Source organism: Corvus moneduloides, chromosome 8 (assembly GCF_009650955.1).
Source record: "Corvus moneduloides isolate bCorMon1 chromosome 8, bCorMon1.pri, whole genome shotgun sequence".
NCBI lineage: Eukaryota > Metazoa > Chordata > Aves > Passeriformes > Corvidae > Corvus > Corvus moneduloides.
Genome location: NC_045483.1, coordinates 541,325 through 561,037, shown reverse-complemented (window position 1 = coordinate 561,037; position 19,713 = coordinate 541,325). Strand labels below are relative to the sequence as shown.

General features: G+C 50.5%; 1 protein-coding gene and 1 long non-coding RNA gene across 5 annotated transcripts in view; both read right to left on the bottom strand.

The window, feature by feature from the left end:
• The window catches only part of STK32C (serine/threonine kinase 32C), a 69,008-nt gene that overhangs the window by 32,189 nt on the left and 17,106 nt on the right, over positions 1-19,713 (bottom strand). The gene's annotated exons all lie outside the window — the stretch shown is intronic.
• On the bottom strand, positions 3,294-17,816 carry LOC116447475. The gene is made up of 3 exons (XR_004241580.1): positions 17,706-17,816; positions 7,590-7,594; positions 3,294-3,304 (listed from the first exon to the last, which is right to left on the bottom strand). It is a non-coding gene; the product is annotated as an uncharacterized LOC116447475 (long non-coding RNA).

Below are 19,713 nucleotides of genomic sequence, written 5' to 3'. Positions count from 1 at the left end.
CTGGTCTACAATACCCTCAAATCCAGGGGAAACCAGCAAATTAAAAATCACATTTTAAGGTTCAAGTCAACCTTTTACTCTTTATCTGCATGTTTTCCAGCTTCATTAATATCAACAGGGACATTTAACTCCAAGAATGATTCTCTTCAACACTAAAGGCCTAAGAAATTATTTTTTAAATCTTGTAACACCAAATGTGTTGGAGTAGTATGACATGATCTACTTTCTATCAATGTATTTCTAAACACTGGTGTAATTAATAGCATTTCTCTACCCACTGTCCTTCTGCAATGGAGCTTGGAAGAAGCACCCCAGTAACTGGCGTAGAAACATTAAATTGTGGCCACAGAAACCACGAGTTTGCTGCCACAAAAGGCCATGAGTTTCATCTGGCAGGAAGGAGAGCTGCAGCTTTGCTCCAAAGCCATCCCACACATGGAGTGACACAGAGAGGGGAGGCCACCCCTGTGAGCCCCGGGGCAGGGACGGAGGGGACATCCCGGGACACGGGCACGGCACCGGGGAACGGCGGGGAGGGCAGGAGCGAAGGAAAGGAAACCCGGCAGGATGAACAGATGTGGGGATCTGGGGCACCTCTGGAGCCACAGGTGGGGCTGGGCTGGGCAGGGTGACGGGGCAGATGAAGGGAGGGACGGCAGAGTCCACACGGCAGCACCACGGCAAATGGAGAGCTCCGAGCATTCCCAAAGGTGGGATGAGCCTGCCAGGAACAGCTGGGACAGAGGGGCAGGACAACGGGGGGGACGGGAGGACTCAGTGTGAAAAGCGTTCAAACCGGAGGATCAGCCTGGGTGAACTGGGAGGACGGGGAAGATGAAAAGTGAGATTTGTGTTCAGAGATGAGGCAAAGCAACACGGGGAGAAATGCAGAGGTGTTGTATGGAGAGAGGGAGCAAAGGGCAATGGGGTGATGTCAGCAGTCCTTCCCGAGCCTGAAACCCTTGGAACACAAGGCATCCTATTTTCTCTAACCAGAGGGCTTCATGCAGTGCAGGAAACCACTGCTTTCCCTTTTGTCCTGGAGAAAGCACAAGCAGCATGTTCGGTCTCCAGCATCTCGGGCCAATCTGTTTTGCCTATTCACATCCACAGAGAAGATTACACGGGTGAGGGAAATGGAAATGCAGTGTAATATGACTGTCAGGAACCTCAAGTGAGCATTAACTACCCAGGAATCCAGAGAATGCTAGTAGATAATGGAAGAAATTAAGGGTACAATGCCAGCCCAGTGCTATAAATGAGCCCCTCTAGAAACCACAGACTCAAACCTACTATTAGAAAGCAACTCTAAAGTTGTGTAAAAACAGAGAGTTATTGTATAATTAAAAATGAGTCCCTGCAACTCCCTAAGGAATCAAATGCACCGAGCAAAGCAACTGCTAAGTCAGCTTAGGCAGACTGGGTAATTGATACAGAATACAAAAATGTTTGCATTGGCCAGAAACCATTCCTAATTAGCAAAAAGATACCACTTGTGTTGGCCAGGAGCCCTTCCAAGGAGTGTGAGTGCATTGCATTCATCTGATCTCCATCAGTTGAGCTCAGGAGGCACCAGAGACCGAGAGGGAAACCCAGCACCCCATCCCTTGTGTTCCGTGCGCTTGACCAGCGCTATTCCTGTTAGAAATACACGTTACTGTGCAACAACCACCCGGGGAGGCCAACAGGTCACTCATTAACCAGCTGAGCCCTGGCTGGTGCAGATTAACGAGCCCTAAATGAATTCACAGTGGTCCTGGCCAAAAGCACGGGAGATGAGGATGCGCTTCACACACGCAGGCTGCACGCACACAGCCCCGGCAGCGCTCAGCCTCCCCGGGCTCAGGGCGCAGCGTGTTTCGGGGGCTGGCTGCAGGGCGACCACCCGGAGTGAGTGACCAGTGCCCCAAGGCCAACACGGAGGGTGGTTCTATTTCCCGGTGCTGCCACGTGTCTCGCTGCTATTTCCAGAAGGGCACCCTGGTAAATGGTCCATTTCACAGTGGTACCCCTCGTTAAACAGCTTCCCGGGAAATTAGAGTGGAGCTGTTGGGGAAGCAAAGGTTATTCACGCATTCGCCCCCGCCCATGCAAACACCCCGGGGAGCCTGCAGGGCCAGGGCTCGGGCCAGCCTCCCTCCGTCCCGCAGCCGAGGGGAGCAGGCGGGTGCCGGGCTGGCCGGGGACAGGGACAGCCCGCAGAGCCACCCTCCTGGCCCGGAGCACGCAGGGGCCACTGCCCAAACTCAGCAGCCGCAGCACACCGGGACACTCGCTCGCTCACCCGTGCCAGGAGCAGCCGCTGCCGGCGTCCTGCCCAGAGCCAGCACCAGCCCGGATGGAAAACTTCATCTGCAGCTGGAACAAACCCTCCCTGGCAAACAACCAAACCCTTCCGGCGCCCCGAGTATGAAGCAGAGGAGAGCTGAAGCCGTTTGATCACAGCATCGCGGATCTGGGCTGAAAGGCTTGCTAATTAGAGCCCTCCCAGGAGTGACAGGAACACAGCGGCTCCATCCCGGCTCCATCCCGGCTCCATCCCGGCTCCCTGGATGTGACAAAGCCCCGGGGCAGAGCCGGGGAGTGCGGGCATTGCCACAGGAGCACCGCACGGATGGGCTGATGCGGCAGCACAGTCAACTTCTGCCTCACAGCAGCAGCCCCAGCGCTGGACTTTACTTGGATTCTTGCTTTTTTCCTTGCTTCTACAGATGAGAAAATTTTATTTCAAGGAACTAAAATTCATTTACAGAAACAAAAGAAAAAAAGCCTTTATAGCGCATGTTTATAGTAGCGTAACGTCACCAATAAACAGCTGCTGGATGTTACTTAATGTTTCTGCAGCACATGTTAGAAATGATAAATGGCTGAGTTTTGGTGCCTCATGAAAGACTGAGGCTGTACCGTGTTCAGGGCTTGGCTGGGACTGCTAAAATCCCCAAAGTGAACAGAAGCACCTTTGTAAAGCTATGTAATTTTAGACAAATTAATTCCAACAAGGATTGTAAAGCTGGCTGGACCAGGACCCTGAATTAATTTCCTCCATTCATTTGTTTACAACGTGTAAAATTGTCTCTTCTGGAGTGTTTTCAATACTGGCCATGCCAGCACTTTTTAGCACAATAAAGACTCTTTTGCAGTTTTATTTTAAAAGGTAAAAAGAATAAAGAGTTACACAAAATTAAATGTTTGACCTCAAGTGAAGTTTTCTTTTCTCCTCTGAAAAAGGCTGAATTTCAGGTGAAATACCCAAACTGGGTATTTTTCACCACTCCTCTGGAATGCTGATGAAGCTCCAGCCCAGCTTTCAGCTCCTTGCCCAGCTCCACATCCTGACCATCCAGGCAGGGATCCCCAGCCCTGGTCAGCATCCCCCGTGGGCCACAGGGAACACACTTTGGTTTGGGGGAAAACACTCTCATAAAAAAAAAGGAAAAAAAGCTTAAACAATCATAGAATCACAGAATCATTAAGGTTGCAAAAGACCTTTGAGCTCACCCAGTCCAGCCATCAACCAGCACCACCATGGTCACCAATAAACCTCAAGTGCCACATCCACTCAGTTTCTGAACGCTTCCAGGGATGGGGACTTCACCACTGCCCTGGGCAGCTGTGCCAGGGCCAGACATCCCTTTACATGAAAACTTTTCCCCAGTATCCACCCTGAGCCTGCCCTGGCCCAGCCTGAGGCCGTTCCCTCTCCTCCTGTCCCTGTTCCCTGCGAGCAGAGCCCGACCCCCCCAGCTGCCCCCTCCTGTCAGGGACTTGTGCAGAGCCACAAGGTCCCCCCTGAGCCTCCTTTGCTCCAGCCTGAGCCCCTTTCCCAGCTCCCTCAGCCGCTCCTGGGGCTCCAGCCCCTTCCCAGCTCTGTTCCCTGCTCTGCACACAATCCAGTCCCTCAGTGCCAAAAATAAGGCTGAGAACAAAGTTTGGGGTGTCTTTGTCAAAACTGAAAGCTGACAAGCAGTTTTGCTCAGCACAACAGGATGTTTGGGGTTTGTCAGTCTGGGTTCACCCCCATCCCTGGGAAAACATCCATGGTTTTATGTTCTGGCTCTTCAGTGTCAAGGTTTGCTGAGCAAGCCCAGCTTAAAGACAATTAAGGAACTCTCATAGGGATGTAGAAGCCTTTAGTAATCAGAAAAAATATCCAGCCAGCAGACATATACTGTTTCCAGGAAGAAACTCATCACTGCTATTGTAAGCCAGCTCCAGTCCTCCCAGTTCTGAGACAACTGTTACTAACATCTGATGAAGCAGAAGTCCACAGGGGACCCTTGTGATGAAGAACAAAGCCTGAGGAGGAAGAAAAGAAGAAAACATTGTTGAAATTTGTAATAAAATTCAGGATATGGAAGTTCAAGAAGCATCTCCAATATTAAGTTGAAAGACACATGACAGAGATGGATCACAGAGTCACAGCATTCCAGACTGGACTGGGTGAGAAGGGACCCCAAAGCCCATCCAGTGCCACCCCTGCCATGGGCAGGGACACCTCCCACTGTCCCAGGCTGCTCCCAGCCCCAATGTCCAGCCTGGCCTTGGGCACTGCCAGGGATCCAGGGGCAGCCCCAGCTGCTCTGGGCACCCTGTGCCAGGGCCTGCCCACCCTCACAGGGAAGAATGCCTCCTGTATATCTAAACTAAATTTAACCTCTGTCAGTTTAATCTTTTAAAATCAAAGAAACTGATTTAATTAGAAATCCCTTTGAGGCAGGATTTTTCCCCCTTTATGGGATGTGTGTGTAGCCTCATGGGACCCCAGTTCAACAGCTCATGCCCTTAAACACAACTCCAATAAATGCTTTTTAGCCAGAGAGGGTTTATGTTACTACAGGAGAAGTCCTCCCTTAAGTACAACTGCATCCTTGTATTTTACCATCAGCCACAGCCCCCAGAACACACAGCAGGTGGAAAGGGAAGATGCCCAAGTCCTTGGCACTCCCCTCCTGGTCAGGGCTCTGCAGAGGCTGGATTGGACCCTCAACTCATTCCTTCATCACAACCGTCCTCATCAGACCTGTCACTCATAAAATATGGATACTGCAGCACTCCTCAGCCTCCTCACTGGAGCAGGAAGCCTGCCCTGCACCCTCGAGCTGCAGCTGAACTCTAAAATATTTAAGCCCATCCAGAGATGCTGGATGAATTCTGGAGGTGGGACGCCAGCAGGGCTGGCAGCTGAGCTTATGCAAACCCAGACTGAGGTGGAAGGAGGATGTGTCTGAAGACCTGCTGGAGAGCTGGTGCCTCTGGATTCGCATCCTGAGGACACCACCAGCACCATTCTCCGGCCGAAACGCGAGAGAGGCCCTACAGCCAGGAGGATCAGAACCAGCTGCTCCTGTGGCAGCCTGTCCAACAGCCATTTTCCTGTTTGGCTTTCCCTTTGGCAGCCACTCCAGTGTGACGTGGGATGGATTCCCCAAGAGGGAAGGGAAGGATCAGCATCTCACAGGCCGTGGTGCAGGGACAAAAGCCATGACAGGGACCTGCCAGCCAGTGTGGTGCACCTCACCCCGGGTACACACAGCAGGAGCTCTGCTGGCTTCTCTCCTAAACAAAAGCAGGAAACGATTAATGGCAGGTTTTACTGCTCTGTGGGGAAGCAATTCCACCAGTCAAGCTCCATTGCCTTGTCTGAAGTTTCCAGAAGGCACAGCACTGGAAGGCAGTGGTGCAGGACCCTCTGGCTACCTGAGCTGCCAGGCTCCATCTTGCCCCATGCATCCATCCATCTACCCATCACTCCATCACTCCATCCATCCACCCATCACTCCATCCATCCATCCATCCATCCATCCATCCCTCCATCCATCCACCCATCCATCCATCCATCCATCCTGTGCTTTAGTGTTTGAGATAAGGTTTAATTGTCTGTGCCAGTAAGCACACATCGCCTGGGTGAGGGGCAGATTGAGCTGTGCTGTTCTGGCACCATTTTAAAGCATTAACCACGGTTCATTCCTGTCCAATACAACAAGGACAGATTTTTTTTAACATTTATGGCACAGTAATAGTTCCACTGAGTGTCCCCAACTTGCAGAGTAAGAAGTACAGGGCTTATATCAGAAATAAATCTGCTTATTTCCATGAGCTTGGCTCACCCTGTGGTCCTGACTGTACAAGGGAGAACCCTTAAACAAGAAGTTAGTTCTTTAAATCACTCCAGCCCACAATTTAAACAAAAGATGCTCTGTGACAAAGCCCCCTCTGAGGGTCTGACACAAAAACTGCTCCCCGCCCTCAGGTCTTCAGTTCACCTGTGCCCTGAGGATGAGACAACCTAAATCTTGGCCCTTCTCTCAGTAGGAACCTTCTTTGAGTGAATTCACAGAACTAGAAGGATGCAAAGGGTTTGTGCTGCCATCCTGCCCAGCAGCATGTCTCACTCCGAAAGCACTCCACCTTCCATGCTCCAGCCTCTCCTCTATGTTAATCAGTCCAAAGTTGCTAAATTATTCACTGCTCAGAAAATACATTTTCATTTCTTAGAGCTGGCAGCCAAGAATGACTTACAGAAATAGGTCATGCTCATCCCATAGAAGAATTACCATACACTTCGTGTGCTCCCCTCCCCAGTTTCCATTTTTAAGCTCTGCTCCACGTGACAATGGGCCAAATTTAAACCGTCTGCATTTTTCATGCTGCTCCCACAGTCTCCACCATGTGCCCTGACTTTCCATTTTTAATAAACTGCACCCAGTGAAAATACTAACAGACCAACTTCTGTCTGGTGTTCCTGTAGACCCGAGCAAAGCTTTAATGATAACTGCAAAGGAAATAACCCCAGTTTTCCACTGCCACTACTCTGGCTTGGGAAAACTCCATCCTGCCTGGAGCCCAGCCACCACGGCCCTTGGCCAAGTGGGGTTTGCACCTGCCTTGAAAGGGGCAGCAGGTTGTAGTTTTCCTTCTTTTCATTTTCTCTACCTAAATATCTCCAAAATAAACAGATTTTAATGTGACATTAAAAAAAACCACGAAACCAAAACTTCTTGCTGGCACATTTAATTTTCTGGTTCTACACATCCCCAAACAAAACACAATTGGCCGAGGCCTGTTCCCAGCAAGCTGTCAGCCAGGATATGCCCAGGCTGCTGCTGTCTGTTTGGTCCACGGGAATTTTTCCTCACTGAGAACCACAGAACAAGGGCCCTGTTCAAGCTTTGTGCTCCTGTTGCATTTTGCACAGGCAGTGCCAGCGTTGGATCACTTGGAGAGCACACTGGTGCCTCCAGCCTCCAGGAACGGGATTCAGCCCAGGGGAAACAAGTGGCACATGAAACCAAAGTACAAAGCAAGAGACCTTTAACAGAATCTAAGAATCACAGACTGGTTTCTGTTGGAAGGGACCTTAAAGCTCATCCAGCTCCAATCCCCTGCCCGGGGAGGGGGGGTGGATTCCACTATCCCAGGTTACTCCAAGCCCTGTCCAACCTGGCCTTGGACATTTCCAGGGTTGGGAATGTTCAATACCTTCACTAGAACTGATGAGACAGAGGAAAATCAAGACTAATCCCATCATGAAGGAAGGGGAGGGAAGGAAACTGAGTGTGGCAAGTGCAAGGGAGGATGGAGGGGACCACAGCACCTCGACAATGTCACCGAGGACGTGGACAGCCACCAGCCCTGTGCTCTGTTCCTGGTGCCATCTCTGATCCAGAGTGAACTGCACTGCCTGACTCTCTGTGCTGCTCATTGAACAGCCCATTCTGCAGTGCCAAGTGTCCCCATGTTGTGCCACCCATGGGAGCAACACAGGGGCTCTGGATCCCCACAGGAACTGCGCGGAGATGTTGGAGCAGAATTGCCCCCAGGCTGGAGAGGTTGCTGCTCGTGGCACAGCGCCTGCAGCTCCCAGGGGAAGAAAAAGCAAAAACAATGAGAAGTCCTCTATGCACAAAGGCAGAGGCAGAGCTTGGGGATATTTTGGCCCTGTGGAATCTTTTTTGTCTGACTTTAATTAGACACAGATTGCCCCAGTAAGGCTCTGGGAAGTGCCATCCCATTGCACCAGCTGGGTGCTCAGTTTGGTTAAGCACCAGGGACCTGCCCTAAGCCAGACCCAGTGACACAGGTCAGCACCCTCCAGCACGGTTACAGCCCTGCAATGGCCCAGTCCCTGCAAAGCCCAGTCCCTCCAGCCTGACTCTGTGCTCCAGGATGCTGTTTGTTTGTGATTCACACCACGAGAGAGGGATGCTGATCACAGAATGCAGCTGCCCTGCCATATGCAGCGGATTAATTACTGCATCATTCGTTCCCATGGCAGGTCGAAGAGATCATTACCAACTCAGGAACATGAGTGCTAATAATAGTATTGCTCCCAGTCGTATTCCAGCATTCCGCTTGTTCTGATTGTTCAGCTCAATAACAGCTTACACTAATTCCCACCAACTTTTAACACCCATGTATTGAGAAGTTCACACTCAAATGGCACAAATTCTAATTCACAGCAGGATTAACTCTTCGTGCTTTAAACTTAATTACGTGCAGTCAGGTGGCTCTTGATGTTCCTTCCTCCTTAGCTAAACCCAACCACACACATTTAATGATTCCTGTGCACATTCACTGACGGAGCTAATTAGGACTCCTGGGGGGCCAAGTGCAACTTTTTCAGTGTTGTCTAAACTGAAAACAAAATGTTCCAGAAGCCACGCTGTGCACCCAGGCTCTGCGAGACAACTCACTCCTGTGAGTCTGCAAAATCCAATGATGTTTGCTGGGAGAAAGGAAAAAAGCTCAGAAAAGTACTGCCCACAGAATCACAGAATTGTTTAGGTTGGAAAAGCCCCCTGAGACCATCGAGTCCAACTGCACCTCCAGCACTGCCAAGGTCACCACTAACCCATGTCCCCAACTGCCACATCCACACGGCTTTTAAATCCCTCCAGGGATGGGGACTCCAGCACTACCCCGAGCAGCTGTGCCAGGGCCGGACAGGCCTTTCCATGGAGAAATTTTCCCTGATACCCAATATAAAGTGTTCATAGTGATGTTAGCACCCCATGCAGAGTGGGCACTCCCAGACCTTGTGTGAGCCCTTCTGCCCTGGCCAGAAGATGCAGGAGTGCAGTCACAGCTGCACTCTGGAGCATGCAGGGCTGGGAAGGGCTGGGATGGGCTCAGAGCAACCTGTGCCCATGCCCTGGTGGTGTGTCCCACCCAGGCACGCGGAACACGAGGAGCAGACAGCGGGCACACTGCGGCCGTGCCGCTGGCAGGCAGGAGCCAGAGCACATTGTGCTCCTGGAAGCTCAGCAGACACCTCTGATCACGGACCAATGGCCCACATGAACAAACACCTGCAAGGCTGAAGCCGCTGAGAAAAGCGATGCAGGATCAGCATGTGCCCAAGAGCTGATGGAGTTATCTGTGAAGCACTGGGCTCTGTGATTGCAGTGCCAACAGTGCCCATTTGGGAACAGCGTCAGGGAATCCTGCGCTGAGAAACTGCTGAACTGCCTTACGAGTCTGCAAAAAGAAATACTTCAAACCATTAAATTGGTATCAAGATACTGCTGATTAAAGGATGACTCCAAACTCAGGGACCTCCCCAGCAGCTGTGCACCCATCTGGATCCCTGCCACAGCCCCAGCTCCTGCGCGCGGGCAGAAAAGCAGCAGCAGACTCCTGTGCTGTTCGTCAGCCAGCCCAGCCCGCTCCTCCTCCTGGCAGCTGACCTGCTTCCCAGCACTTGTGCCAACGGTTTATTTTTTTCCCCAAAACTTTGTCACCTAAAAAATATCCCTTTACTATCATACTTGCAAGAAAGAAAATAAATGTTCTGTAACAGGTGTAAAGGTATGAACCCCAGAACCCCCCCGCAGCTGATGCGGACACCTCAGCAGGGATCCCGTGGGATCCTATCTGATGAGATGCCCATTTTTGGGGGAGATCTCACAGACCTGCTCCACACCAGGTACCCCAGAGCCCACCTTCCCATGGGCACAGGTGTGTGGGGGTATGTGTGCACGGCCCCAGGGACGGGGCCAGCAGGATGATTCCCGTGAAGTCAGTGGGGAAAGGATTGTAGCTAAAATTACAATTCTTAAAAATCTTGGCTGTTTTTTCCTTCAGCAAAGGTTCAGGAATTGTGGATGGCTGTCATTTTGGAAACTTAACAGCACAGCTGAGGCTGACAGCTTTACCCAGTGCAGAAAACCCTTTCACAGGGTCCTGCACCTCCCGAACCGCTCTGGCCAGTCCCGTTCTGCTCCCTCCCACCAGAGTGATGCCCAAGGAGCAGGCAGGTAGGAACGGCAGGATGCTCTCTGAGAAAGAAGTTGGTGCTGCCCACTAGCCCTATCACCCCTCTCCCTTCACACCTCCCCCACCCTGGCAGGACAGGAGCATTCCCACAGCCTCCCCACCTTGGAAAGATGGGACCTGTGGGGCTGGAACCTCCGGGAGGGGCGGCGGCTCCACCCCGCTGGCGCCCGACGGAGGTTCCTCCCTGTGCAGATGACACAGACGCTATTTCTGGATCTCCAGACTCCCACTTCGCGTGCCAGCAAATCTGCATCTCCAAGATCCATCCACTCTTGCCCTGGCACGCAAGGAGCATTCCGGGCAGCTGGGAAGGGAATCGTGCTCCCTCACTGCAGTGCCCCGCCGGGGACACCGAGCACCGCCCCACACACGGACCCAGAGCCCCTCCTGCCCCGCCGCCAGCCCCACGCCCCCCCTGCCACCTGCTCCAGCCGATATCATCGCTGCCGGATGCCAGGGAGCCTTCCACGAGCAGCACCTGGCCATCAAGTTCCCCACAAGATGATGCCTCCTGCCAGTACAGAGGCACTTCCATCCCTAAAGGAGCTTCAAAACCAAATCCTTTTTCACAAGCAACTCGGTTGTAACCATTTCTGTATCACTGCTGAAGGACTGGCTGCAGATCCTTGAGATCAGTTTCATCAGATATTGCCCAGGACATCACTTCAGACTGCAAAAGCTCATGCCTGTTCAGAAGGCAGTTTCTCTCACTGGAAAACCTCTGTTTCATGCTTCTGTCATTTTTCAAAGCAGAGAATTCACATCACGAAATTATCATGGAATCACACACAAAAGGAAAATACAGGTTACGCCAGATCCTGACGTTAAACTCTCTCTCCTTCTCCATCCCCTACCTGTACTTATTCCTCTTCTCCTGTTTTGTTTCACTTACAAATTCACATTTCTTTCCTCCCACTCAACTACTGCAACAAACTGGCACCAGCTTCTGCTGGAAACACGCTGATTGAGATGTCTAATCTATGTAAAATCCTCTTCACTTCTCTACATCAGCAAGGCAAAGTTGGAAAGGATCCTTTTGCAGTTTGAGGCAAGTAACTACGGTGCTTACAGGAATGGTTCTGCCACAGCAGGTGACACCTATTGCAATACTACTGCAAAGAGCCAGTCAAACTATTGATTATCAAATTAGCCCCTTTCTTGTCTAATAATTGTTTAAGGCTCACTCCTGCTTCCCACAAAAGTGTTGGCCCCTGCCAGCAGTGGCTGGTCTGGCACAGAAGGTGCCCAGAGCTGCTGCCATCACCACTGGCTGTTATATGGAAAACAAAACTGGGGTATTCCAGCATCTCACAACAAGTCTGCTATAATGAAATGTCCTTAGAATACCAGTCAGCTGGAAAATAAGGATCCTCTTAATGCTTGGAATGTATATGTGAATATATATTACCTAGTATTAACGAATATTAACAGGAAAGCATCATTGTCTATTCTGTAAGTGTGACTCCAGTAAGCATAAGGACACCCAGTATATTCTGTACATTCTGTAGCTGTCTTAGACCTCACACAGCAGAACAAAACAATCCCAGGATCCAATAAAAGCACTGGTGCAATGATGCTGGACCGTGCCTGAGGTCTAACGAAATGTGCAGTTCCACCAGTGGACATGACTGAAATTCATCCAACAAATCTTAGTAAATACAGCTGTGCAATTTTATTTCCAGGGAAAGAGAGGAAGGAACTATTTCTATGCCAGGATCTCAGTGTCCGGGCGGGAGCACGGCTGCGTGTGAGGGAGGAGATGCCCGGGATCACCGTGTCCATGTCCCTGTCCCTGTCCCGGCGGGAGCACGGCCGTGTGTGAGGGAGGAGATGCCCGGGATCACCATGTACATGTCCGTGTCCATGTCCATGTCCATGTCCATGTCCATGTCCGTGTCCATGTCCATGTCCATGTCCATGTCCCTGTCCCGGCGGGAGCACGGCCGTGTGTGAGGGAGGAGATGCCCGGGATCACCGTGTCCATGTCCGTGTCCATGTCCATGTCCATGTCCATGTCCCTGTCCCGGCGGGAGCACGGCCGTGTGTGAGGGAGGAGATGCCCGGGATCACCATGTCCATGTCCATGTCCATGTCCCGGCGGGAGCACGGCTGTGTGTGAGGGAGGAGATGCCCGGGATCACCATGTCCATGTCCATGTCCATGTCCATGTCCCTGTCCCTGTCCGGGCGGGAGCGCTGCCACCAGGCGCCACATCCCGGGGAGCGGAGCCGCCGCACACGGCAGAGCCCGGTGCCGGAGGAGCCAGCAGGGAACTGCCGGGAAGCCACCCGGACCCTCTCCCCAGCGCTCCCGGCGTGGCAGGGAGGCCACGGGAAGCCGAAATGAAGACGCATTAGGAAAAGCCCACGATCGGTGCGACGGTGACAGACGAGCAAATGGTGTAATCTGGAGCTGACGGGCTCCCGGCTCCATGTCACCGCGATTTATCCTCCAGATTATGCGGCTGCTGATGCGCTGGATTTACAGCAGCTCCTCACGTGACGATGTCCCCGTGTGGCAGCTGACACTCAGAACCTGCACACTGGAGATGTTCCCAGATGTTCCCAGATGTTCACAGAACCAGGGCAGCCCTTACAGCTGGGGACGCTCGGGGCTGTGCCGGGGGCTGGCATCCCGTGCCTGGCACAGACTGTCCCATCCTCGTTATCAGCAACCCAGAGCTATTAACCCAACACCACTGTCAGCTCAGGGGCTCTCGCTATCACCCAGCAGCCTCTCCAGCCTTGTCACGGAGGCAGGAACCCCATCTGCCTGCCAGGAGAGTGCATATGGAAGCCACACTGTGACTCACCCCCAAAAATAGGAAAAACCTCAAACCCAGCATCTAACTGATGCCAAAAGCACCCAAGTAAATAGACAAAGGAATAAACTCCTATGAAACATCATAAATATAACTTTGAAATACTGAAAATGCCAGTGAAGCCCTGCCTTTGTTCAAACTAGTGCAATTCCCCCAAGAAAAAAAGGAGGGGAGGAGACAGTCTCAACAAGCAGGTGGGGACAACACCGGGGGCTATCCAGTCCTCTCACGTGCCTGTGACACTGCCCCAAATCCCACTGCCCCAAATCCCTCCTCCATCTCTTCATATTCCATCTGGTTTCCCTACAGCTGGGCCACATCTTTTGTCATGCATCTCACTAAGAACAGCAGTGAGAAATATCAAATTCAACAAACTGCTGATAAACTGTACAATCAACTGAATGAAATCAAAACCTTTCCCTTCTCTCAGCCTCTGTCTTCACACTTGACATCTCGAGCACTTTCCAGTTAGATTTAATGAACAGAAAGTGTTCTCTTTTATTCCCTAAAGGCAAATACTACTTTTCTACGTCCTGGGGAAAAAATTGTTCAAAATCTGCTTCCTTTTGATCCAGAAACAGAGAGAGAAAGACTAAATGTTTCTTAAATTAGCCTACTAGTATCCAGAAATATCAAAAAGTCACTATAATGGATATATGTATCTTCATACAATGGAGAATATGTACATTTACACCATAATTGATCACTGGGAGGAAGGGATTTGTTGCCAGAGGAGGGGTCAAGTGTTGTGCTCATGGTAAGGATGGAGATCCAGTGTCTGACAGGCACACAGATACACCCTTCCTGGAAAAGCTGCGAGAGCATAACCTGCTTTGTTCCTTCCAGCTTTAAAACCAGTGTCCTACCACAGCCTCATCCCAGCACAAATGGGGGAAAAAAAAACGGGAAAAATAAGTTCTGTGGTTTTTTCTTGACTTTTCCTCCTCTTTGTGTGCTGGTTTTGCAGGAGATATTTAAACTGTTAGCCCTTGAGCTGTGCTTATCCCCGCGCAGAATGAAGCCTGTCAGTGCCTGGCGCTGGGGATCAAAACAAGGCTCTGAGTGCTGAGTGACTCGTGCTCCCCTCCCACCCAGCTGCACCACTAAATTCCAAAAGGAACAGAAACAGTCTGTGAAATCAGAGCTTGGTCACAGCACTGTGCTGAGCACAGGAGAACCTCCCTGCCCCGAGTGCTTCCCACCCTCCTGGGGATGTGGCCACACTCCTGCCCAGCAGAGCCTGCTCATCCACGCCAGAGAAGCCCAAATCCCATCCAGCAAAGCAACATTTCAGCCTTCTTCTGTAAACAATACGGGTGTCTCAGCTACCTGTTTGGAATTCCTGCAAAGCATCTCCAAGGGTAACGGAACCAAGTGCTGACACTGAATCATCCCCAGACAGTAACCTCTCCACAGAAGGCCCTTCCCAGCTGCTTTAGGCAAACCAAGGTTGACTTTGCATATACACAGGCATTTGTTTTTCCTTTAAAAACTGCCGTGTTAGTTGCTGGCTGACTCCACTGGCTCTGGCACGAGTTGGGGAGTCCAGAGGCAGCAGCTGCTGCACCCCGGTGTGGGAGGAGATGCTGGTCCAGCTGATGCCTGTTATTATTTTTTTTAATAAATATGTAATTTACAACATTGAACAAAATATGGAATAAATACCACTTGTCACTATCCAATGCTATAACGTCCCTTAAGCCTATAATTATTTACAAAAGCCTTTCACTACTGTACAGATCTCCCACAGATTTTCCCTCAGTAAGTTCAGGCTGAAGCTGATCACTGTCAGCCGAGAGACAGGAGTTGATTTCAGCCTATTTATCCTCCAGTTTGATCTATCCCACAGATGAGAAGAAACGAATTAGATGTTACTCATATTTACTGAAAATCCTTCAACAGCTCCAGCCCAGGCCGGCGTGGCCGTGGAGGTCACACTGCCCACGGTCCCCTCTGGCGATGGCTCTCAAGAGGATGCCAGGTGCCAACAAGGAGAGGGAATGAAAAGCATACGGCTCAAGTCCCAGATGAAAACTGGCGAATGGTCCATGAGTCAGAAAGATGCTGAGCCCCATCCTGCCCAGCCCTGGGGACGCTGTCCCCAAGGGCCCCTGCGCGTCCCCAGCCAAGCACACTGCACAGCGCTGGAAATCTCCACTCTGGTGGCCCAGCCACTGCTAACTAAAAGGCCCCTACATTTCCGAGGTGACTGCCCAGGTGAGCAAAGCCCAGGTGAGACGAGAGAGGTGCCCGGTGCCGTTCCATGGCGCACGCCCACGCCCCAAGCGCCACCAGCCGCGGAGCCGCCGCGGCTCTGCCTGCCGCCCGAACAGCTGCCAGTTTGCATCTTTAAACAGAAGGTGTTTTTTCATGTCTTTTGGGCAAGAAGTACTCAAAATGCATTAATGTCTTGTTCTGTTAACAAAGAAACTATGGCAACACACACAGAGCTGCCAAGAGAATTACTGAAACAAAGTTTAATAGTTAATAAGCAGCCAGATGATGTCAGACTCATCTATTAAGACCAGTTTATATCTGCCTATTAGAACTTAATGTCCCAGAAAGTTGGGTTGGCCAGGATTAAATAGTCTTCCTTTTAGCCTAATTACCAGCAATAAAACCAATTTTCTAAAGAATAGGGTAGCGTTATCCAAAATGTGGCCAGACCAAGCCTGTATTTTGTAGCATGCCTATAATGTTCCTTTTGTTAAGGAGCAATTTTCTAGATGTCAGGGATGTGAATCAAAATTTAATGTGTGTGCATGCGTGTGTTATGGAAATGGCAATTGCAGCAGTTGCTCGCAGCACACCCCGACTGCCAGGCAGCACAGGAAACCAAAGGCTTTTATTCCCATTTATGCCAGTGCATAAATGAGTGTGCTAGAACTGTTCTTCTTTCTAATTGAGGTGATCGAGAATTCTTAAGAAATAATTTTCAGTGAAAATTAGTTTCTAAAATGGAATAATAAATATTTTATGGAAAAGCATTAAGTCATAGATACACTTGTAGAGGGTTTTGTTTACCTAGCTGGGTATATCCACCATGAGGAGACCCTGTGGTCCCCACAGCTCTGCATGTGGTGCTGGCCCTGGGAGCCTGCCCCACAGAGCTGGCTGTCCATGCCATCAGGAAACCTTCCACAACCTCCAACCGCTGCTTTCTTCCTGTTTATTAAACCAGCTACTGCTTATTTGGCTGCTGATGGAGATAGAGAAAAAGGTGCCTCCCTCCCTCTGGCACTATTGCCTGATCCCAGACCAAAGGCCAACCTTCTCAGCTCGAGGTCACTGGACAGGGTCTGCCTCCAGTCCCTCCCCAGGCTGCTGCCATGTCAAGGCTTTATTATGGATCAAGCGCTCCAGTTCCAGGCACAACTTCTATTCTTGTAGATCTGCTCTCTAACCAGTTTCTCCCAAATCCCTCACCTCTGCTGCTGCTGCCATTGCTGGAGACGCCGCAGCTGCAGGAGCATCAATCCCCTCAGACTGCCTGACACTCTGCTCTGTCTCTGGCGTGCTCTATTCTTAGCAGCTCTCAGATCACCAATCCTTTAAACCATCTCATCTTTGACCTACCATATCTTCTGCAACTTTCCTTCATTTCAGTCTCCAGTGCTGCTTCCCCTGAAATCAATCAGAAACTCTCAAAGCTTTCAGAGGGAAAGACAGGACATTATTTCTGGACAGCTCCTCGCTCTCTCCTGATTATGTCTGACTCCTTCCACTCCCCTTACGCTCAATGCAAAATTAAAATCTCTGGCAAAAAGCTCCTCCTCCACTTCCTAAAGCTTTTTGTACCATCCATCTCTAACAGTGGCATCCAGCACTAGAACTTCAGTGACCCCAGAGGAGCTGCCAGGCATTTGGAGCCAGCCCAGGAGACACCGGGGCAATGGGGTGGTTCCCCCAACACCCCTTGGGATCAGCCGTCACCTCCCCAGGCAGGAGCAGAACCGGCACCCAGCTCCCACGGCTGCCCTGAGCCTGGCTGCACTTAAACATGATGGGTCTGCCTGATTTTGCCCAATTTCAACACATCTGGCACCGTCACACTACAGCACGGTGACTGGAATAGAGGCGTTGAACGCGTGCTCCCACCCGAGCTGGCTGGTCACGGGCAGGCGGGACAGAGAGGCCACCTGAGCCACGACAGCACACACAGCTGTGAGAGCCCGGGCTGCACTCCAGAACCTGACACACCTGGGCAGCCCTGCTGTTTTGGGAACACAAAGTGCAAGGTTTAGTGGAATTTCTCATGTGTACGGGACCCCTCAGCAAAGAAAAACATTGAACAGCTTTAAAAGACTCAGCTCTTCATGTGAACATCACGGGAGAGATATGGAAACGTTCTCTTCTCTGTGAAGTGAACAGCTGAGTAACTCGTACCAGATGGACCATATTTGGATCTTTCCCTCATAAATACAATATTCACCATTTGGAATTAAACGAGCGGAGCAGCTGTCCATTGTCCCACTTGGAGGGGTTTTGTTCATTAAATAAGCAGAAACCAAGTGTCTGTGGAAGGAAAATCACAGAATCCTAGAGTCACTGAGGTTGGAAAAGCCCTCCCAGACCGAGTCCAAGCTGTGCCTGATGCCCACCTTGTGACTGAGTGCTATGTCCAGTCCTTCCTTGGGTACCTCCAGGGATGGGCACTCCAAACCCCCCTGGGCAGCCCCTGCCAAGGCCTGAGCACCCTTTCCATGGGGAAATTCCTGCTGCTGTCTACCCTGAGCCTCCCCTGGCACAGCTTGAGGCCATTTCCTCTCATCCTGTCACAGACTGCCAGTCAATGCAAGCACAAAAAATGTGTCAGTGAATCCCTGATTCTTTATTACCACAGCATCGGAATAATGATTATTGGAGTTTCAAAAACAGACAAGGTTCCTGCTAAGCCAACAGTCCTGTCATTTTGTCCCATGAACAGTGCCACTGGAAGGGGTACAGCTACTCCCCTAATCCTGCAGAAAGGAAGGGCTGGAATTTAAGGAAGGTTGCTTTTCCTGTCTGTACTTTGCTACACAAACCCCACAACAGCTACAAAACAAGCAATAATTAAACTGCAACCTAATCTATTGTCTTTATTTATGATAAATTATGAATTACTGTATTATGGACACTCATTAAATTCAGAAAGCTGCTAAATAAAATGTATCAATATTCATAACTCCCCAACCTAGTGCCCACATAATTTAATGCCAGACTTCCATGACTCTAGCGAGGCCAGCAGCAGGCTGTGCCAGGAGGATTTGGGTCCTGCTGGAGTAGGCGTAGAAGGAGCATAAATCTAAACTAGGGATGAGATGACTCAGTTGAGACCGTTCGAATGAGGCAGACGATAAAAATACCCGAAAGACGTAAGGCAAATCTCAAAAACACTCCTTTGGTTCTAAACCAGCAAGGCTGGGCCATGTTTTCTTACTCACTGCCAAACCAAGCTCTTCAGTGAGACGGGGATAAGGCTGGGACAAGCCATGGGGTGGCCAGCAGGGCCCAAACCCACACGGCTTCCCCAGCTCGGCTCTGCACCCTCCTGCCACTGCCCTCCTCGCACCCCTCTGGTGACACAGCTCGTTTCAAGGCTGATTGGAAGATGTTGGGAAAGGCTCTGAATGGCTGGGGAAGAACTGCAAAGCCAGAGTCAGGTCTGGGGTGCTGGCACCCCAAAAGCACTGACAGGTCCATCGGCTCCGCGCCAGGGCAGGGAGAAGCTGCGAGGGCGGCTCTGCGGTGGGGCTGCTCCCGCAGCACACAGAACGATACCGCCAGGCCTCTTCTCTTTCCAAATTAAATCCCTCCAAGGATACACATTCATTTCTTTCAGGCTTCAGGTCTGGAGCAGAATAAGCCATCTTTTATTATTTTAAAAACTAAATTTTCCATAGGAAAGTGGACCTTCCCCTTTTTCAGAAGTAAGGATTTTCTCTCCATAATTGCCATTAAGTAATGGACACTCATTTAATTAAAGGCTTTCTGTAATTTGACAAGAATCTCTAGAAATAATTTCTCTCTTGAATTGCCTCTTTGAGAGGTTTTCTGACAAGATGTAATTGAGAGACTGACCTTCACTGGGAGTGGGGGGAGCTCACAGAGCCTCTTCGTGAGCTTAAGGATAAGGGTTGGAGGGATCTGAAACATGGTCAATGGTCTCTTCTGCCCTCCTGAATAACCCTGGAGTCCCAAAGTAGTTTTCAGAAAGAATTTCTAACCCTTGCTTTAATTCAGCCTTGTCCCTGTCAATGGCCCAGTGGAATGAGGGGAAATAGGAGCTGCTGCCAGAGAGCGTTTGGAGTTCCTATTTTTAATTAATAACGTCAAACGTGTGCTGCACATTTCAATGGGGTTTGAGAGACGTGTGCATCGTAAATGATTCCTTGTCAGATAATTATGAAATGCAAAGTCATTGCCAATTTACCATTGCCAGACAATGCCACAGCTGCTTTCACACAACACAATAGGCTCAGGCTTTAAGACAGATTCTTCAAAGGCAGTAAGTGATGAGCAAGAAAATTGGGCCCTTTTCATGATGGCAATTGAGACTCCCCACTGTTTTGAACAGAGAACTTACTCAAAGACTGAAATACTGTATTCCTGCTACAATACCTGAAGCTGCTGCC